We start from the raw sequence: 21,428 nt of genomic DNA, 5'->3' as shown, positions 1-21,428 counted from the left end.
AATCTTTACAAGTATTTTTAACCATTGAGCTGAAGATGAGGATAATGTGCTTGAATTATCTAATACCACAATAGCAGTATTCCAAAGTTAGTTATAAAAATGTCATTGACTTAGTGTTTCTTTCCTTCCCCTTCTCTCCCCTTTGGAAGGAGAGACTGAAGTTGTTGAGTTACCAATTACATGGTGGTATGGGAAAATATCTTAAAAATTTTAGACTGAAACCATATGGTAAGATCTACTTATCTCTCTCTCTCTCTCTCTCTCTCTCTCTCTCCTTTCCCTCATAATCTCCAGGGGAAAACATCTTAATGTTTTGGGATGGTAGGACAATATACTATATTAGAATACTGTATATGAATATTGTGTATATATGTATATGGGGTGATGAACTATTCCATTTGCTCTTTTTGTGTGAGTATCCTGTAAGTTTAATCTCTATCATTTATGAACTCATTGTAGTCCTTTCAAAGGTCTAAAGAAAAATCGTGGTGGATTAGTCAAAGCATTAGATCACATAGAATTAAAATAGTTTTTATAAGCCTTAAACTGGTGATATCATTTATAAAGTACTTGTGAGGAAGCTAGCCTTTATTGCAGATGACAAGAAATAAAATAGCACAGCAGTTAAAAGAATTACTTTGGCAGCAGTTCAGTTTACCAAATACAAGGTTAGCATCTCTAATCTGAAAATCTGATATCCAGAATGTTCCAAAATCTCAAACATTTTGAGTACTGACATGATACCTTAAGTAGAAAATTCCATGCCTAACCTCATGCCACTGGTCACAGTTAAACACCATCAAAACTTTGTTTCATGAACAAAATTATTAGAAATATTATATAAAATTACCTTCAGGTTATGTGTATAAGGTATATACGAAACATAAACAAATTTCATGGTTAGACTTGGGTGTCATCCTCAAGATATTTCATTATGTACATGTAAATATTCCAAAATTCAAAACATTCAAAATCCAAAACACTTCTGGTCCCAAGCATTTCAGAAAGGGATATTCAACCTATAGTTAAAATCAATCAGTGTTATGAAGTCAGTTCCAAAGTAACAATAGTGCAGTATTGGCTCCACATAGCCTGTGAGGCTTAGTAAAGTTATATGCATATTTTAGTATAAACCAAATTATCAGAAGTGTTATTAATAGAATAAAAGTTATATCAATCCCTCAGATGAATCTATCACAAATAATGTTCAATAAAGACAATAGGTCTTTATACTACCTAATTAATTGTTATCTTATTTAGTTACATTTTATTTTTAACATTTTAAAGTGATTTATAAGTTCATTCCTAGTGTGATAAATTATGTTGAATAGTGAACATGTGTTTATTTTTCTTCACTCTCTTATAGTGTACACAAAAAGTCTGATAATAAGACAAAAAGACTCAATGCCATTCCAATTTAAACTGGACTCAACTATGTGAGTTAAACAATAATCTCTGGGTTTTAAGAGTGAACTAATTCTATTCCTAATTGTTGGTTATTGCTCTACTGAAAATAAGTTGTAACATAGTTGAGATAAAATACCCATCAGTAAAGACCCTCATGATTTACACGGTAATGAAGACTGGCTCTGAAATTGAGAAGTTAAAAGTAAGCAAAAGTACTTTTCCTATAAATTTGATAGGCTAACTTAAAAACACATAGGAAAAAAAGAAGACAGAATTTTGATATAGGAAGTTGTACTTTTAGATTTACTAAATTTTTTTTTCTAGTGGTCAGAAGAACAGTTTAAGAACCAACTGTGATGTTATTATACAATATATTTAGGGAGAATTTATGGTATTGTAGATGTAAGGTTATCTTTTGAGTTAAATATAATAAATAGCAGACATTCCTCTTTGGTTGACATTGGCATTTTGAGAAGGAGAACATTACAGAACAAGTCTTTCTATATGTTGTCCTGTCTGTTTAGCATTATTCTAAGTAGCCTAAGAGTTTTCTGTTCTTTGGAGGGCTTATGTGTGAATGCCAAACAATGGTGATTGAAATTTTTATATATTTGACTGATTGAGCTGGTCATTGTTACAGGCAAACCCAGAGTCATTTTAGCACTAGTCTTTAGCATTTTAGTTGAGAAAGGGCACCAGTCTTGGGTTTAGTACTTAATTTCCTGTCTTGCTTATGCCACTCTTAAGCTGTGTCCTTGGACTAATGATATAATCTTTCTGGTCTTGGTCATCTTTAAAAGGAGGTGATTGGATCTGAATAGTTCTCAGTTTAGGATCCTTGGAGGAAGTGATGGGGGAATGACACATTTTCAGGATTTAAAAAAGTCTAATGAAAAGAAGACATAAAATCACAATGTGCACAAGCTAACTATAACATCTTCGGTTTTGCTTTTGGTTGGGATTGTATAAACCCCTCTCCCCCTTTTTGACAGCACTGAATTATCTTATACTAATCACAGATTATGACTGGCATTAAATAGCTTTTTATTAATAAGACTAGAAATATTATTACTAACTAAATGTAGTCTGATTATCAAACTCAAAACAATAGGACTCAGGGGGCAACTCTCTCAAAGGTGTCAAGCGTCTTTGACAGTAAAAAGTCCAAAGTCTCTCTTACTATTTTTAGTTCAGTAATTTCAAAGTGATGTACCATTTATCATGGCAGCTAGATACCAAAATATTATCATTCTCACTTCACAGACACTATATATAAATTGTCAGGTAGCATCATTCATGAGAATAAACAACTGTTTTGGAAATAAATTGATTGATATATTAATAGTTATACAGAATAATTTCTTAACTAGTACAATCTTTTTCTTCATATCATTTGGTTATATGCCTATAGTTTACCATATTTGGGGTCACTTGGACTGGGTACCATTTAGCTCATTGTAAATTTGGTCAATAACACATTCTGCCTTACTTTTAAGTCCTCTCTAAAATTTGTGAAAACAAGCAGGATGAATAAAAGAACTGGGTAAAACATAACCTAATCATCTGTCATTTTATAATACTTTGTAGTTATTAAGTTCTTTGGGAGCAGGACAGGTTCTATCTGGGTGTTTATGCCTCCAGTGCTTATTTCAGTGCCTGGCATATAGATTATGTGTAATTACACAGGAGATTGGTAAATATCATTAATATTGGGATCAAGATTCTGGTATTAACTCCTTGTTCCCTTTTAGCCTGATAGACAATATTCATTCATGAGATTATGATTAATAAGATAGTTATGAAAATTCATTGTGTATCAAACCATATTTCCATGTTAGAGGTTACAACTCAGTTAATTGCATTATTGGAATTAATGATGACTTCCATTGTTTTTTACTTTTTTGGTCCAACCATGTAACTACCCATATGTCATCTAGCCATTGAAATTACATTTATGATGAAAAACAACAGACTAAAAATGAGTCTCAGATCTGATAAAATATAATGGCTGAGCTGATTGTGCAAAGTATTTATTTAGATATTTCTGCTTTCCTAAATTTAAGTGACATTTCAGTGGCCAATAACAATGAAATAGTGATTATAAATACTCTTGAGTTTTGGTTAGCTTAATATCAGGCTTGAATATCTTACTTATTTTACATATTTTCCTCAGCAATGTAAGTTAAACATTATTTTCCCTGTCTATAGATTTAGAAACTGAGGCCTAATTAGTTTAAATAACTTGCTCAAACTAGTAAGTAAAGCTATTGTTCATATTCCTTTTTTTCTGACTTCAAAGTCCATGGTTCCTCCAATATTCTTTATCAAGTTCATGTCAGTACTTTTTCATTTTGATATTTCATTTTGATCTCTCAAATGAAAGATTTTAGATTTTTTTTGCAACTTCCTGATACAGTTTTATTTGGTTGGGATTTTTTTTTACTAATTTTTTTAGTTAAGAAATTCAAAAGCATATTTGATAAAAGTAAATATTGTGAATAGAAGCAAACTGATTATCACTGTTTAGAATATGTGGGTGTTAGACAATATAATAGTTATTTATGATTGAATAACAAATAACTCAAAACCTTAGTGGCCTAACATAGTAATAAGACTTATTATTTCTCCTGGTTTCTGTGGATTGGAAATTTAGGAGAAGCTTGGCTGGGCAATTCTGGCTGATGGTCATCTGTGAGGTTGCATACCACCAGGAAGGTATAGTGGGATGTTGGCCAGAGCTGCAGTCAAACAAAAGCCTGAATGGGGCAGGGAGGATCCACTTCCAAGGTGACTTGCTCAGATGGCAGGCAAGTTGGTTCTGTTCCATGTGGGCCCCTCCTTATGGCACAGTGGGTGTCTTCTCCTAGAGTGAGTGATTTGAGAGAACAAGGTAAAAGTTGCAACGCCTTTAATGACTTAGCCTTGGAAATCACACACCATCACTTCTGCCATATTTTACTGGTGACAGCCCCAAGCCCTGATTCACTATTTATTCACTGTTCACACAAAGATGTGAATATCAGGGGGCAGGGGTCATCATAGGCCATCATAGAGGCTGGCTATGGCAGATACAAATACCGTGTATTTATAATTTTATAGATAATTTATATCAGTATCAACTCCTTAATTTCAAAGAGTGGGAACAAGAATCCAAGACTTAGTCAAACTCATATAACTGTAGGGAAGGATCTGCCCAAAAATAAGTATTATACAATGTGTATAATATCTATTTCTTTCTTTAAAAAACAATATTGGCGCTAAATTCATTAGCGGTTGGAGATTGAGCTTGAATTGTTTCTAGTAGAGGTTCACTGTGAATTGGTTTCAGCTATCATTCCTTGGCCGTTGACTTTTGATGTGCAGGTGACTTTTCTAAGGTAAAGAGATTTTAGAACATAAGTCTGGTCATTCACTCTGCTCAAAATGCTGTTACGGCTCTCCATTTCAATGAAAGTCAAAGTCTTCGTAGTGTCCCAGAAGGTCTTACCTGAACTGGCCCCTACCTCCTCCCTGACCTTCCCTCTAACTCCTCTCTCCTCCTTATCTCTGTTCCAACCACCATGGCCTCTTTGCTGTTCTTTGAGCTTATCAGACTTGGTCCTGCCTTAGAGTCTTTGCACTGGCTGTTTCTTCTGTTTGAAATACTTTTTTATATAACCTCATGATTAACACCTCCCATCACTTAAGTCTTTCCTCAAATGTTACCTTTTCAATAAGGTCTACACCCACAACCCTATTTAAAACCTCTGCCTAGAACAGTGGACCTGAGATCTAATAGGTGCTCAAAACATTGTGTTGTCGAATGAAGGAATTACTAATGAAGGCACAAAGAGAAGCTCTTGCTGCTTCTTACTGCCCAAGGCAGTTTGGTATCACCTGTTTGACTCATTTTTAGACACCGTTACTTGCAAAGGGTCTCTAAAGACAGAAATCAAGTGTGAGTGTGCTTTATTTCTGTGAAAGAATTCCTGTCATTTAGAAATCAGCACTGTTTCCATTCCGGTATCTTTACAGAGTTCCAACATAAAAAAAAAGAACAAGAGAAAAGAAAACAACTTCTACTAAGGTGTATTATAGGGGACAGGTTGATATTACTTAAAGGAGGAAATTAATTGAACCATTTCTGTAGACATTAGACAAATTGTTTCACTCAGAGTTAAAAAGCAGCTTGGGAGTATTAAAGTATAGGGTGCCGGCATGCGCTTTATGACGGTCTTAGCTTATGACCTGATATCGCTTTTATTTCTCTATTAAATCAAGATATATCTCATGGAGGCTGCCATCCCACACGACATAGCGTGGTTCATTTTGGTGCCAGTGGGCAGAATTATCCCTGGGGAAGGTGTATCTGTCTTTAACATAGGCGTGGTGGGGATAGCTGGGGTTTCAATTGGCAAGAGCCTCCATGGAGTGGAAACAGAGTATGTAGGCCCTCACCATCCAGACAGTGCTTTGCTGAGTTCCTGCCCTCTCTCACCCGAAAGCTGTGTCTTACAATTCAGGTGCATTTGAGTTGGTTTTCTTTTAATAATGATGAGACTTGAACCCAGTTTCAGCTCTTGTCTTCCCCCAAATTCTCTTGTAACCCAAAGTCTGGGCATCCTTATTCAGGTAACTGGGACTGGGCACACAGTCTGCAGTCCAAAGATGGCAAAACTAAATAGTTCACACAGAACTTCCCTCTACAGCCTTCTCTTTGCTGACACGTTATTGCACTCAAGCCCCAGAGGGTCACAAATAATCACAAGAGGACCGTGCCATGCGTGACTATGCAGGAGCAGAAGTGGCATGCTGACTCTAGCCTACAGTTCGTGGATTCCATGAACCATGCAAATGTGAATGTCCATGTTTGGTTATCTTTTCTAAAATCTGCCTCTAATGTTGGCTACCACCCAGGTTCTCTTAATGGGCATTTATTATTTTGTTGGAATTTTTCATAAATTGTATACGTTTCTCAAAATGCATATAAATCCATTTATATTTTTTTTACTTGTCTAATACCTTGGAATTGATGAGACCTAGAATTATTTCATGCTGTATGAAGGAATATTTCTAATTATCTCTTGTAAATAGAGTGATTAGGGTTATGCTCATATTTGCCTCTTGCTAAGATTAAAATCACTGGAAACTGATTCTTAATTGTGATAATAGAAATAACAAAATGTAAGCAAAATGCTAAATTATGTAGGGATAATTAAATGATAAAAATATTATAAGTAGCTTTATATTTGCAAAAAAGAAGTAATGTCTAGATAAAATATGCCATTTTCAAAGCCTATTTTTAGACTGCTATCACTCTGTGAAATGAGGATAGTATAATAAAATAGTAATATAATTGTCTCATATGGGTAGGCAGACTACACTGGCAAAGGTGTGTAGGGAAAGCATGTTGTTAACATTTGAAAGTTGGTTGTTAGTTTCTTCTGTCTTTTTCTTTGTCTTAAGTTTTTTCTGCAGCTTTAAGAAGTAGAGAATCATAGATCATGTTATGTCTATTCTTCAGATAAGACATCTATTTTACATTTTAGATATTGAACATTTTTTGCATTTTATTATCAGAGACAATTGCTGGAAAACAGAGTCTTTGTTTCATAAGAGGTTAGCTGCTTCCACTTGAAATCACAATCCTTTGTGATATTAAAATTAGCTCCTTAGCAGGAGTTATGATGTCACCAAGGTGCAGAAGAAGCAGTAGTAAGTAGCAAGTGGATCAATCCTAAGGAAACAAAGATCCTGTTTTCATGCAAATGTCTTTAATGATTAGAAAAGAAAAAAAAAAACAAAAACCCTAAGCATGGGTGAAAGAGCTATTGGTGCTATGCTACAGTTTTAGAGAAATTGCTGAAAGCTATTTAGCCATGCAAACTGATGACCTTTACAGTTCTCTCAAGGTTAATGGGGTCCAGGAAAATGGTAATGTAATAATTTGGGTTTCTTGGACATCCCACTGACGTGTATGCCCCTTAGATTTGCTAGCATTGTAGGGTGGAGGAAGGTAGTACTGATTATAAAATGTATTTAGAATCCCTCTGTCCTAATTCCAAGCTCCTTTTCATGTAAAATTATTGATAATATTTAGGAAAGATGACATCAGTAGGAAAGTGTACACATTCTCCCTTTATTCAAATTCAGTGGGAAGCTACAATTGGTAGCCCAAATATACAATAGTAAAGGGTATTCATTACAGGAAGCCTGTCATGTAATACTACAGCTCAAGGTCTAAGATATTCATAACCAGGGAAGCTCAAAAGTTAGAGATTCAGTAGGATCATGTTGAAATACGTACCTTAAAGGTCACTCATGGGCAAAGGGAAGCTGTCCCCTCTTCAGCTGTACATCCAGGGAGGAAAAGCCAGACACTGGTCCGTGTGACATTATGCAGGGCCGCCAAATGAAGTGGCTGCTCGTTCTTTGCAGGAGGACCCTGCTGGCAGCAGGCTCTGCAGGGCTGCGTTTAAGGAGCTCTTGAGAGGCCAAGTGTTTTGGTGTTATCAAGAGGGGTTCATTACACCGAGGGAATCAATTTAGAATGACTTTAATGGGATTGGGAGTCAAACTGCAGTACAGCCCTATGACAAAGAGAATTTAAAGTACCCTGTATTTATTATGCCTTTCTCTCTTTAATTATGTCTGTCTTTAATATTCTAGCGTTAGCTCCTTTAATGTTTTTCTTCTCCACGTTTTTGGCATTTTTATGATTTGCAGTTCCATTCTAAATGGGCACATGTCATAATGTCATCTAATTCCATTGAGAAAAATGTCCCTGTTTCCTGTGGCTTTTGGCCAAGACATACTATTACTTTTGATTTCTTATATTTTTTTTCACAGATTATGTAGCCTGTGCAATATAAAGGAAAAGATTCTTTTCAATTTGAACAAGATGTTTAATGCTTTTTTTTTTTTTTTTTGCAATCTCCTTGGGGGAATAGGTGATGTCTCTCACAGTTAGATTCTTAATACCTAATACAGTGTCTGGCCCACTGAGGGTGCTTTGTAAATGTTGGTTGAATGAATGAGTGAATGAATGATATTAGCATCCAGATTATTCTTAATATTAATATAAAAGGGTTTTTGCTCTCCATTGACTGGGGTTGAGGGGACACGGCACTTTTGGGGAATAATGAATACATAACATGGTAGATTGGAATCAAAGTCTAAATGTTTTCACTTTTCTTGGGTATTCCTTGATCTTTTCCCACCTTTCATTCATTTGTTTATTTATTAAACTGTCAAAATAAGGCCCCTACTGTGTGCAAATTACTATATTACATTTCCCCCCTCTTTCCTTCTTCTTGCCTGTTCTTTTTTGTTACTTCTTCTTCTTCCTTCTGATTTATTTATATTCTTAACCCATCTTCTCTTCTACTTCTCCTCCTTTCCATCCCCTTATCCTGTCCATTCTTTCCATTGCCATTCCTTGTGCTCCTTTAGTGCTTACTGTTTTTACTTTCCATCTTCTGCATATATGTTTCTTATGTTCTCCTTTCTAAAATATATCATATCATCTCCCTGTATACCTCATCCTTCTCTTTTCCTTCATTTCCGTCTCTGTGAAGTCCAAAGAAGCAGAGACATAGTCGTGGAAGAAATCGTTTCAGACTTTTCACCTTCATTTCCAAACTGCACTCAGGTTTGCTCGTAACAACCACTCATCCAGTCTCTTCCATTATCTTCAGGTAAGGTCATGGCCTAAAACTCTTCAAGCAGGAGATAAACTGCCCTTTAATATTTGTTAAAAATAAGATCCCTCCTGAAGAAGCTATCCCTTGAGTTTTCTTGGTAACCCACCTTTTGAATCCTGGCTGTGACTGGAGACTCCAGTCTCCTCTTGATTTTTGTTGTTTGTTCTCTGCTTTATACGCAGAGGGGCCGATGGCAAGAAAGAAAACAATAGAACGAGATCAGGATACAAGTTGGTTTACAATAGAACCAAAGGGATGGGACAAAATATGGTTGTGAAATAGAGGAAATGCTGTAAGCCATTCTTAAAATTCTGATCTCATCTATTTATTCACATCGTTATAATCTAGATACCATATTAGTGACTAGGGCTTGGGCAGTGAGCGAGACTCAGATCCTGCCGAAAGGAGATACCAATATTCTGTTGCAGTGTGATGATAGAGCTGTAAGAACAGCACCCAACCTGGAACTTGGAAGGATCAGGATTCACTCCTTGGCAGAAGTGACAGTTAAGCTGAGTCAAGAAGGATAATTTAACAGTAACCAGGGGACGTGGTAGAAGGTGGCAATTCATGCCTAGCAGTTGGCAGGGATGACAGAGTGAAATCAGAAAAGTCTTATTGGCTTTGCTGAGGAGTAGGGACCTCATTCTGAAGGCCATGGGGAGCTACTGAAGGGTTTTAACCAGGGCAGTGACATGTTGGAGAGACACTCTGGTAGTATCGTGGAGAATGGATGGAGTAGAATCACAGACAGAAAGACAGTGAAGAGGTTGTTGCCAGTAACCAAGGTGAGAGATGGCGCTGGCCGTCCCTAAGGTGGTGGTGGTGATGATGGAAATGAGTGATGAAGTCAGGGTGTGTACAAAGAGCATAGATGGACAGGCCATGCTGATATGGTGGATGCAAGAGACGGAGGGGCAGCGGGGGTTGAGAATGGCATTCGGTCTCCTGGGTTCTGGGGAAAGGTACTATTTCTGAAGAGTCGTCTCTCTTGTCTTTGATCTTTAAGTGCAGGCTAGTGTTCCTAAAAGCTTCCAGATTGACATCCCTGAAGACTAATGCCATCTTCTGTTTCATCACAGTGCACGGCAAAGCTGGCTGATGAAGGCACTCTCATCTGTGTGCAGAAATCCTGCACAGCGAGAGCAGGACCACAGAGGGCTGTAGGCAAATTCTTAAGTTGTTGAACTGTTAGGACTGAATTGAATGTTGTCAAATGAAAGGTTAAAACATATTTCTTACTGGCTCTGTTGGATGAGTTCAGTGAAAATAGTTGTACCAGGATATGTGTGTATGTGTGTGTGTGTGTGTGTGTACACGTGTGTGTTGATATGTGTGTGCATTCACGTGTGTGTGTGTGTGTGTGTGTGTTGTGCGTGTTTGTGCAGATAGCATCTCTTCCAGGGCCCCCATCACTGGAAGGGTCTCCTTTAATGCCTTTGAGATGAGACCCCCAGAAACTAGGAACTGCAAAGGAGCCGCTAACTCATCTTCCACAAAAGTTATCAGTTGAAATGATGTTTTTTTCCCTGCCTAAAGTCTGGGCTAAATTTGAACTGGTGACTTTAAAGTGAGTGACTCCATAGCCTATTACCATACCCCTGAGATATGTAATCTACTTTTAAAGATACATTTTAAATAACCTACTATGGAAAATGTAGTTAGCAAGCCCAGAGAGATGCTTACGTTTAACAACTCTCAGAAATGCACTTACAGATTTTTTTTTTAAGTCTTTGCAAGGAGTAAAATGCAATTGAAAGAGATGATTCATTTTATTAGAGCAATTAAAACATTGGCTCCTGTTTTCATCTATCATACTCATGAAATAAAAATATATTAGAGAAAAAGTGATATTTACCTGGAGATAAAATTTAAAATATAAGGAAGATAAAAGTCCATTTTTCTGAAAGAAGTCACTGAAAATCTGCTATAGGTTATAATTCAGGCAGAACCTCATCATTATGGACCGGGAGCTGGAGTGAGATCATAGTGGAACAGGAGCCAGAGTGAGCGCAATCTCTACCCAATATTTTTTTGAGGCACAAACGTAGCCAGGAGTGAGTCATTCAACAGGGTACCTCAGAGGTGGAGGGTCTTGGATATAAATGGACAGGACTGCGGTACGGGAAAATCCATCACCTTAACCTTGGATCTGCCCTCATCATCTCCCGGTGAGTTCAAAGAAATCAACTTATCTGATTCCGTTCTGTGCCTTAGGCCAGGTCCACACTGCCGGGGGATGCTTCAGGTGACTCAGAGATGGCTCTTAAATCCGACTATCTCTGCTCCCAAACTCCAAATGATATAATCTTCCCTTCTTGTATTGCATATACGTTATATATAAGTTGCGTGGGAAATGATTAACATATGTATACTTTGCTCATTGCATTTCCCCGAGAAAGGGCAGAGAGAATTGAAGACTGGTTCTACCACGGAAAGGTAGGAGAAGGCAGGGAGAAGGGGAGGGAGGAGGGCTTTCCCTCCCCTTTTTGTTTATGCAACACGTGTTGGCATGGGACGCCAGGGAGAGTGTGGGACTTAGGGAAATGCAGGTTCAGTTTTCTGGGGCTACATGTACTACTTTGTAGAGTTGTTGAAAGGGTGAATAAAATCTTTCATACTTTCATTTATTCATCAATTATTTATTGACTTTTTACTAATTGCTAAAGATCCAAGAGTGAACAATGAAGTTCCTACTTTCATGGAACTTACGTTCTGATTGATAGAGCTAAACCTAGTAAACAATTGAACAAACAAATACGTGAAATGTTAATGGGTGGGTGGTAAAGCAAAGTAAGGAGTTGAGGGGGGCCAAATAAACGGAGGTGATATTTCAGGTATGGTGATTGAAGGAAGCCTCTTTGATGTGGGAGATGACATTGTGTAGTGACCTGCTGAATGCAGATGCATCAGGAAGCATCTAGCAAGCGTGGTTAGCACTTAATCAATGGTAACTATTGTTACAATCACTATCATTGTTCTTGGTAATAATGGTGTACATTAAGCCTGCATGCTGTCTGTAAATTTGGTGAGCCTGTAAAGTGTTATAGGGATTGGGTTTTAGAGCATACTGATAATGGAATTCAATATCTGTGTAGATAAAGAATTCTTATTTTCAGTTACAATTGAATTTTGAGGATGGCTACTAATGTTTAAAGGAAAATCAACAAAAGCTGAGTGTTTTGTGTGGTTAAACATCTTGCTATTTTTTTCCCCTATTAATACAATTAAACAAATATTTCTTAACCACTTATTTTGTATCAAGCACTACTCTAGGCATTTTTTAACAAAAAAATGTTAAAATATAGTCTTTGCCCTCAGGGAGCTTGTAATCGTATTTTCCCCCTAATAATTCAGGACTCTTGCACTATTTGTTTTAATAGAACCTGAAGCAGGGATTCACATGCTGACAAGGCTCTGAGAGTATAGGAAAAACAAGTTGCATTTGAGTGTTAACTTTGATGTTTGTTTAGTTTTATAAAATATGTAAGAGGCTTTTCCATTAGTGAATAAGACTTTCAAAAAGCTTTCAAAATCTCATGTCACAAGTAGTTAAATATCGCTAACGGGGAGTCGCAGAGACTGACAGCTTGGAAGCTTAAGTACCGTATGTGGTTTAGGATGTGCGGCCAAGGTGAAGCCCCTGTTCCCATCTTGTTTGAAGTCATGCAGGTCCAGCTGATTCACTGGGTCTGAAAAATCCAGACTACATGGGAATCCAAAATCAACTTGGCAGCCCTCTATTAGTCTTTGGCTTTTGAAAGCAGCATATCACACACTGCATGGGGAAGGTTAGGAATGAAAATCACAGCCCAGGCATATCCCAGTGTTGGAATGAAGTGGAACTTGGGCAACGTGGGTTATACCAGAGAGACACATGGAGCGCATTGAGTGGTGCAAGTAAAACATACCTGGAAATTGCTTTCTAGAGACAATTCATGCTTGTTGGCAGAATCTATACTTTACATTGAGATCAGACATGGCACCTACTCAGAGGAGCTACCCTGACATAGCCATGGCTTTTCGCACTCAGTCCCCTTCCCTGCTTCTTGTCCTTCAGAGGAATAGTCTTCTATTCTATTCCATTCCATTCCATTCTCTAGTCTACTCTATCCTAACCTATTCTGCAGTTCCCTATTAGGTATGTATTTACTTCTTCATCAGCTACCTCCCCCATCAGATGTGTAAATCTCATGAAGGTAGGAACTTTGTCTTGTTCACCTGCTCATTCAGTGCTTGGCCCTGAGTAGGTGCAGAGTAGGCTGTGTGCTGCATTGATGAGTTTTAGCAATTAGGGATGTTAACAGCAGCAGTAACACCACCACCATCACCCTTGGGATTCAAGAAAGCTTGGCTGAGGACAGTCAAAACTCTGTAAATCAGAGCAAGTCTTCTCTGTTCAGATGGCAGAGCATTGGTGCTCTTTGTAGGACCACATGAAATAGCCATGCAGTACAGCTGACCCTTGAATAATGCAAAGGTTGGAGCGCCGACCCCCCGCATAGTGGAAAGTCCATGCATAACTTTTGACTCCCCCAAAACTTAAGTACAAATAGCCTACTGTTTACTTGTAGCCTTACCAATAACATAAACAGCCCATTAACACGTATTTTATATGTTATATGTATCTTATACTATATTCTTATAATAAAATAAAGAGAGTTATTTAAAAAATCATAAGGAAGAGAAAATGTAGTTACTGTTCATTAATTGGAAGTGGTTTATCATGAAGGTCTTCATCCTCATTGTCTTCATGTTGAGTAGGCTGAGGTGGAGGAGGAAGCAGAGGAGTTGGTCTTGCTGTCTCAGGGTGGCAGAAGTAAAACAAAATTCACTTATAACTAGACCCATGCTCTTCACACCTGTGTTGTTCAAGGTTTATTTGTACATGAAATTAACTTTTTAACTCTTTTTACTAAACTTTATGATACACAAAAAAATGGTGCTATGTCCGAAATGTTAAAAGAACTACATAGCTGAGGCTAATAAGTTGTTTGCATTGTTTGTTTTTAAAATATGCATATTTTTTACCTTTTAAAACAATTTATTTTTGAAATTTGGATAATGGGTGCTCTTATGTAACTCTAACAATAGATTCATTAATTCATATTGCAAAAAATACATGTTCTGGGGCCCACATTGATTAATATCCACTGTTCTAGAAACATCATCTTTGCCTATCATGCCATCTCTTTGCTGTCACCACTGTCAAAATCTGAATGGTTTGACCCATGAGTAGACACATGTCGGAAAAATTTCTGATGACATTCCTTTGTGAATCTAGATACTTTTTTGACTGTGGAAAATTGTTGGATATAACACAGAATTTCTCAATGCTGCTATAGATTATGATGTGGCTTGTTAGTCATCTACATCTCAACTAGGAGACATTATGAAAGGCTCAAGACATCTCCCCCCACACACACTATTCATCTAGACTAAAGCCAAACCACTCTTTTCAGAAAGTAAATTTCAGGAAATTGCTCAAACATCCCAGTGATTAGGGATACATAAGGACATTCTTCTCACCAACCCTTTCCAGTGGAAGGTGGCTTGTAAACACCTACTACTGAGGCATAGGTAGAAGCCCATGGAAACCAAGTCATACTCCTAGACACAGAAACCTGCAGGAGCACACATTTTGTTGGAATATGTAGGAAAGTGTGAGCCATCGCTGAGCTGTTAGACATAGGTGAATGATGAGTACACATCAGAATGGGAAATTATATGAAGGCAATTTGGTGCTATATTTAAATGCACACACAGTATCAAAGATTTGGGTTGTTTTTTGATTGATGGCATCCTAGAAAGCCTATTTTCACCCCCTAGTTGGTGGTTTTAACTGGAGAAAAGGTGATATGTTAGATAAGTTTATAAATCTCCCTTTTGGAATAAAAAGATACTCATATCTGATGTTGAGTTTTGTCATATGACACTTTACCCACTGCCCAATTTTCAGACAAGTAATTAAATGCAAACAATAGACACTTAACACTTGTGTGTGCAGGAAGGGCTCCACCTGCAACATCTTCCTTTCAGTTCTCATGGTGGAAGTGTGATCGTTGCATTTCCAATTAAATACCTGTGGCTGTCGTGAACCCGTAGCCATCTATGTTAGTGGAATAGAAAATTCAAAGCACTCCAGAAGTACACACAAGGCTCTTTCTTTTCCTTTTGGTACATTTATTTTTTCATTCAGTTTTGTCTGAATAATTATTTATGATAGACATTCTCCTTGAGGATGTGGTAAGTTACTGGTGTTAAAAGGGAAGGAAGTCTGGAAGTATCCGATGCTGCTGTCTGAAAGGCACCCAGAGTAGCACTTGAAGGTACCACAATCTAGGCCACAAATATGGGATTATCAAACCCAAATAGTTACCCCCAAAGCAGAGCCACGTTGCACTGAATATTCAAGCCATCATTTCAGAACCCACTTGTCCTAAGGGATACGGTTCTCAAATAGAAGGACAGAAACTAAACATGAGTCCACAGTAAGTGCTAGCTGGACAGGGTAGCTGAAGAAGGAGCCCACGGAGCAGGCAGGAAGAGGGAGGCAGTGAGTTTTCATACCGAGTTCCTGTGTCCACCAGCAACATACCCTGAGTATTGAAAGTTAAGGTCAGGAGAGCAGCTGGCAAGTATGAGGGATCATGGACAGAAATCCAGGAGAGATGAAAAATCGTCTTTTACAGATAGTCCAGAAGTTTCTACAGTGATAATGGAATACCTAAATCCCGATGTTAAACAGTTTTCCCCCCTCAATTCTCTTATTCAGGGTGACTAGAAAGCAGTGATGCCAATGGTCACATATGGCTTCTGGACTTAATAAGTAAGGTAATGGTATTAATAATTATGCAACTCTGGATGTGCTTTTATTTTGGTCCAGTATTGTCCTCTCTGATGAGACTTAAATATCCCAACACCTTAGTTTGAGTTCCCACAGAAACAGGCTCCAAGACAAAGATTCAAGATCAAGCAGTTTATTTGGGAGGTGATCTCAGTAGAAAAGTAAGGAGGTAAGACAGAGAAGGGAAGGCATCCAATAAGAGATTTCATTATTAAGTAAGTTACCACCATGGAGAATGAGCTCAGTCTTGCTTGGAAACTCTGGGAGGCCTCAAAGTGATGTGACCAAAGGGTGAAAAGATGGTATGTTTGTGTACCAACTCTGTCACTCATTGGGTAGAGCTTTGGTAAGGGACTGATACCCTGGCACATCTCTGTAAGGTGTAAGCAGGCAGGAAAACCATCATGGTGGCCAGAAAATGCCTTCTAGCAAAAAAATGCAGCTGATGGCAGTTGAGCCAGCCTGCATTGAATTGGAAAGGGAGAAGGGATATAGGTGGGACACTAACAACTTTTGCTGTACACAGAGGGTGACTTAGCTAACTGTTCTGGACTTAAGCTCGCAGGGCAGAAAATGGTAGAAAGGGAATGAGTACCTCCATCAAACTCTTAACCTAGACTCCTCTACAGGGTCCAGATGGGAAACTTAGCTGAAACCCTCAGCATCGCTTCGTTGCCTTCTTCCCCTGAAATTAGATTTCCCCTCATAGAGGTAGTAGGATTGTAATGGGATCACATCCTTTCTTAAAGCACACACACACTCAGACATTACGAACCTTTAGCACTGCAGAGATACTTCCAAGCAAGAAGGCGGAAGCTGGGCCAGGCAGCAGCAATGATTGTTCTCCCCTTGGAGAGTCACTGGTGCCACTAGCATTCTGCTCCTTCATGGGTTGGTGGCTTTTCTTTAAATTGGAGCATGCATGGATGCGTATGTCTGCTCCTTAGCACAGCTATGTTAGAGAAAGGATATAAAATTTCAAATGCAAAATCAGCTGCAAAAGTGAATATTTAAAATGATAAAGGAGATCACAATGAATTTTAAACTTAACAAAACTTACAAATATCACAACATTTTAAAACTCCAGAAAAATAACAAAATTTTAATTAGCTGTCTGACACTCTTCTATAAAACATTTTTTCCTATTTTTTTTTTTTTGGCTACATGCACTTTGATTGCCTCTTCATATGACAACAAAGATTTTGTAACATTATTTTTTATACAGAGAATAGAAAGGTAATTTAGTCTTTCCTCTAGTATGTTGATTGGAATTTGTTTTGTATTACTGACAATTTTTAAAGCCTTCTTTTAATTACACTACTCATTATTGGCAATGTTATATAAAGTTTTAGGATTGTTGTCAAATTTTTGGAAAAATTCTACCAAGCTTCTTTCATGTATGAGCTGGGAGATTTAGAAGAATTTTTTAGACAAGCATGTGGCTTCATGCATTTCAAACCTTCTTTCTCTTCCATTACCACGTATGTTCAGTGCAAAGCCCCCATAGTTCATGTTTACGTCTCTATACAATTTTTGGCTTTGCATTCTCAGACGTGGACCAGTGATCGATGGAGTGGTAGAAGTATTCCTACAAGTTATCCTTACATGGGGATGACTAACAATAATTTAACTATGTGTGATTGTGAACCATGTAAATATAAACTACTAAACCCAAATTAAACATATTAACCACTCAACTGTCCCTTGGCCAATTCTAAGAATGCCCATGGCTACACATAGGTCACCTCAGCCAAGGAGGTATGTGGAGGAAAAGCCAGACATCAACTGTGGTTAAAATATCTTGATTTAGAAAATGTCACCAAAATATATTAATACAACCATGTGTACACAAGGCCTTGGGAGGGGCCTCAATAATGGGAGAACCTGAAGTTTAGACTCCTTCAGTTTCGTGTTCAAACTTCCTTTTACTACGACATGGTTTTTAGAAGCTGCCATGGTGTTTACCTACTTAGCATCCTATCTAGGAGATCTATACTGTAGCTCGTGAGGAATGGTACACATTTGTATGGATCTCACTTTGCCCTAGTCCTTTGCTTTTCAGTTCCCTGGCTATCTCTGTGTGGCAGATTCTACCTACATTGGCAGCCCCTCTGTATCCAACCTGACTCTTCTGGATCAAGTTTAAGGTAAATATTTGAATACACTGACCTTCTGATAGCTTTGCTGTCCTCACTGCCCTCCCTGTGAATGGTAAGATTATGGTAGTTGATGGGTGACATCAGACAAAGGGCTTTCAAGCAAGACTTGACCACTATGTCTTTCCATCATATAGAAGAGGTAAGTTTTATACCATTTCACTCAATGGAAAAGAAATGTCTTAACGGAAAATGAAAATCACGTTATCAATATCAAAGATAGAGAGGTGGGGAGGATTAGTCTAGCCTAGGGACATATAAAGCCATTTACTGAAATTTAGCCATCAGGGGAGCCACTTTGCCTTTGAAATGTTCAGAGAAACCTTTTACCACCTCTTCCTTCTCCAGCCTGGATCTGAGGTTGAAGTTTCCAGCATATTACTCTGAGTTTCATTGACTAACCTCTTCCAGCGTGTGTGTGTGTGTGTGTGTGTGTGTGTGTGTGTGTGTGTGTGTGTGGCAGTTCTTTGAGGAAGGCACGTCTGCTAGCTAAAGAATTCCTTTGCCAGAGATTCTTACCTGTGGGGTGGGGAAAAACTGGAAGGTGATTTATTAAGCTGTTCAAAAGAACTTCCTGTCCCACCCCACCCACCTCTGATACTTATAAATACGTTTTGAAGTTCGGAGTTATGCACAGACTCTCTCCAACTGAACAGGTCAGGTTTTCTAAAAGTGGCCTTGGGTTGGGGACCTGCCACAAAGGGGTTCTGTAGTGGCAAACCACGATTCTGCAACCGGAGCTTTACTTTTGCCTGTGAGGAAGCCATTGTAGTAATAAGGAATAATACACTGGTTGATTTGTATGAAATTATTCTTGAGTTTATTATTTAATAAAGAATATTCAGAAATAGGCAAGTAAAAAATGTCATTGTTGTCACAGATGAAGAAGCTACATATATGTATTAATGGGATTCATTCACTGGTTTATGGACCTAAACTCCTCCTGGGATTCCACAAATCCACAGGCATGCAGACCCCTCTGACTTTGAGAGAAATGCAGATGAGTCACCAAATATCTGTGACTAGCCCAGGATTATGCAAATAATTCTCCCGTGGGCTCAATAAGGGATTCTCTTCTGTAGCATATCGCCTAGAAAATATTTGAGTGGAGACAGCCCAGAGATTTTCAGCAATGTCGGTTGGTTGTGCTTTCGCTGAGCAGACTTTTTATAGGCACCTGGGCCGTCCTCACTGCACAAAGAATCTTTGTCAACATTTCTTCTAGTCAGCACTTTCCCATTATAGGAATGGTTAAAATTATCAGGTGTTGTCCCCTAAACAGATGTTTGTTTCTGCCAAAACATTGTAAAAAGCATCCATATTGGAGATGTTAGAGAAACAAATACTTGCAACTGAAATGTGTACTCTGCTTGTTAAGCCTTTGCCAAAAAAAAAAAAACCTTTATGTTTAGGGAGCTAATTTGCATGAAGCTATTGTCAGCCAGCGTGGGCAGATCATTCTCTAAGTGTAGTATGGGTACAGTTTGGGGATTAGAAGATCTTAAAGTGATCGTAAGGATTTATTTTGAGCTCTTAGTTCTTCAAAAGAAAAAAAAATATACAGAAGAGTATATTCCTGCCAGGGCCTCCCAGAAACCTGGACATATTAATAGCTCATGTTTCTTTTGTTTCAAGAAACAAAGCATGAGATTTGCCTGAATCCTACACATGGGAGGCTCTAAATGTAGTCGTGTTCTTTGGTTATTTATAGCACAGGAGCCTCCACCTACCCTCCCTTCTTATTATCTCTCTGCCCCCCTCTCCCAGCACCATGACCCTATATTTAGATCTGAAGCGTCATCTTCTGTGACCACAGCAAGGTTGTGCCTCCGAGAAGGATGGCAGGATATAAGGTTATTTCACTGAATGGAGGAGATATCCATTTGGGAGATTTTCACCTTCCGGGGGATAAGGCTTTGGTCTATGGAAGAAACCCAATTAGCAGGCAGGTTCTCTTTGATGTCACTTTATAGAAGGAAGCGTTCTTATAATAACTTGGTATGCATTGCAAAAAAAAAAAAACAAACCACTACTGTCGTATATTACCAACTTTTTGGAGTAGATTCTTAGAGTTTATATCTATATTATATGTATATATATATTATATATATATACACACACATATGTCTCTACAGGAAAGGGATCATTTTATTCACATTTGGTTAAAATAAAAAATTCTAGTTTAATAACAATATCAACAAAACTTTAAACCCAGAAGGATCTTTGATACCTGCTTTTGAAAAAGGAAATAAATATTTGAAGATAGATCAGGGAATTACCAAAACAAACATCAGTACCCCTGTGCTTGATACTAATTCTAATTATATGCTAAGCACATTTCATTAATTATTTCATTTAATCACCATATTACATATCAGGTAGGGAGTAGCATTCCCACTTTACAGATAAGAAAGCTGAAGGTAGAAAGTTAAAAACCCTATTCAAGGCCACTGAGCTAGTCGGGTTTCAAATTCAGGTGGTCTGACTCCTGGGCTAGAGCTTTTAACCATTTTCCTGATTGCCCATAGACAAAATTCACTGATGATTCATGACATCTTGTGTGTGAAGATAAGATTGTTGATGGTTGTGACCTAGGCATCTGCAGTTGGCTAGAAAAACCAGTGCCGTGATGTCACCTTTTATATGGGCAGAGTCCTTATCGCTCATTAAACTCTAGGTCTTGATTCAGAAATAGCAGAAAGAGCCTATTTGTCTATTGCTTATTGTGGAGTGGATTTTCCCTTACAGTTCTCTTGCTACTGAAAGCCAAAAGTCATAGGGCTAAAAAGACTGAGTTTAGAAGCAAAGAATTGTAAGTAAGGTGTTCTTCTACTCTCTACTGTTTCATTCTTTTAGAGTAATTTTCTTTCATTCTCGTTTCTCTTTTGTGGCTTTATAAAACCACAAGCTCTGCAGAAATTGCCCTTTTCACTCTCCACTTGTCCCCCCTGTCCATGAGTACCATTTTGGGATGGGCAGGTGCTCTCTGTATGGGAGGAAAGGTGAAGGATACATTCCAGGCACGGCAGTGTTTTCAGTGCCTTATGTATGGGGAGAAAAAAAGCAAAGAGTGGGAGATAAGTGCTCAGATCTGTTGTTTAGACTAGCACATCATTGCCTATCTAGAACCAATAACTTTTGACTTGTTTCTTTTCAGATTGAAAAACATACTTTTTTCTTAGAAAATACCCAACTTATACTTGAGTGTTTCTATCCAGTGCAACAGAATGCTGTCATATTTGTATCAGAGAACATGCGTGTCATTATTTTCTTCTTTTTCTTAAAGTGGCATTGGATGAAGCTAAGCTGTTTACAGATTGGAAGTCAAATTATTGC

General features: G+C 38.0%; 2 long non-coding RNA genes across 2 annotated transcripts in view; both read left to right on the top strand.

Moving 5' to 3' along the window:
* LOC123626786 overlaps positions 1-21,428 on the top strand; it is a 249,100-nt gene that overhangs the window by 113,801 nt on the left and 113,871 nt on the right. The gene's annotated exons all lie outside the window — the stretch shown is intronic.
* LOC123626788 overlaps positions 15,892-21,428 on the top strand; it is a 38,278-nt gene continuing 32,741 nt past the window's right edge. Inside the window, exons 1-2 of the long non-coding RNA XR_006731011.1 lie at positions 15,892-15,923; positions 17,999-18,083. This is a non-coding gene — a long non-coding RNA (uncharacterized LOC123626788). The remainder of the gene's footprint in view (positions 15,924-17,998; positions 18,084-21,428) is intronic.

Source organism: Lemur catta, chromosome 23, assembly GCF_020740605.2.
Source record: "Lemur catta isolate mLemCat1 chromosome 23, mLemCat1.pri, whole genome shotgun sequence".
Taxonomy (NCBI): Eukaryota; Metazoa; Chordata; class Mammalia; order Primates; family Lemuridae; genus Lemur; species Lemur catta.
Note: the sequence above shows the minus strand (reverse complement) of the source record. Positions and strands in the feature narration are given on the sequence as shown.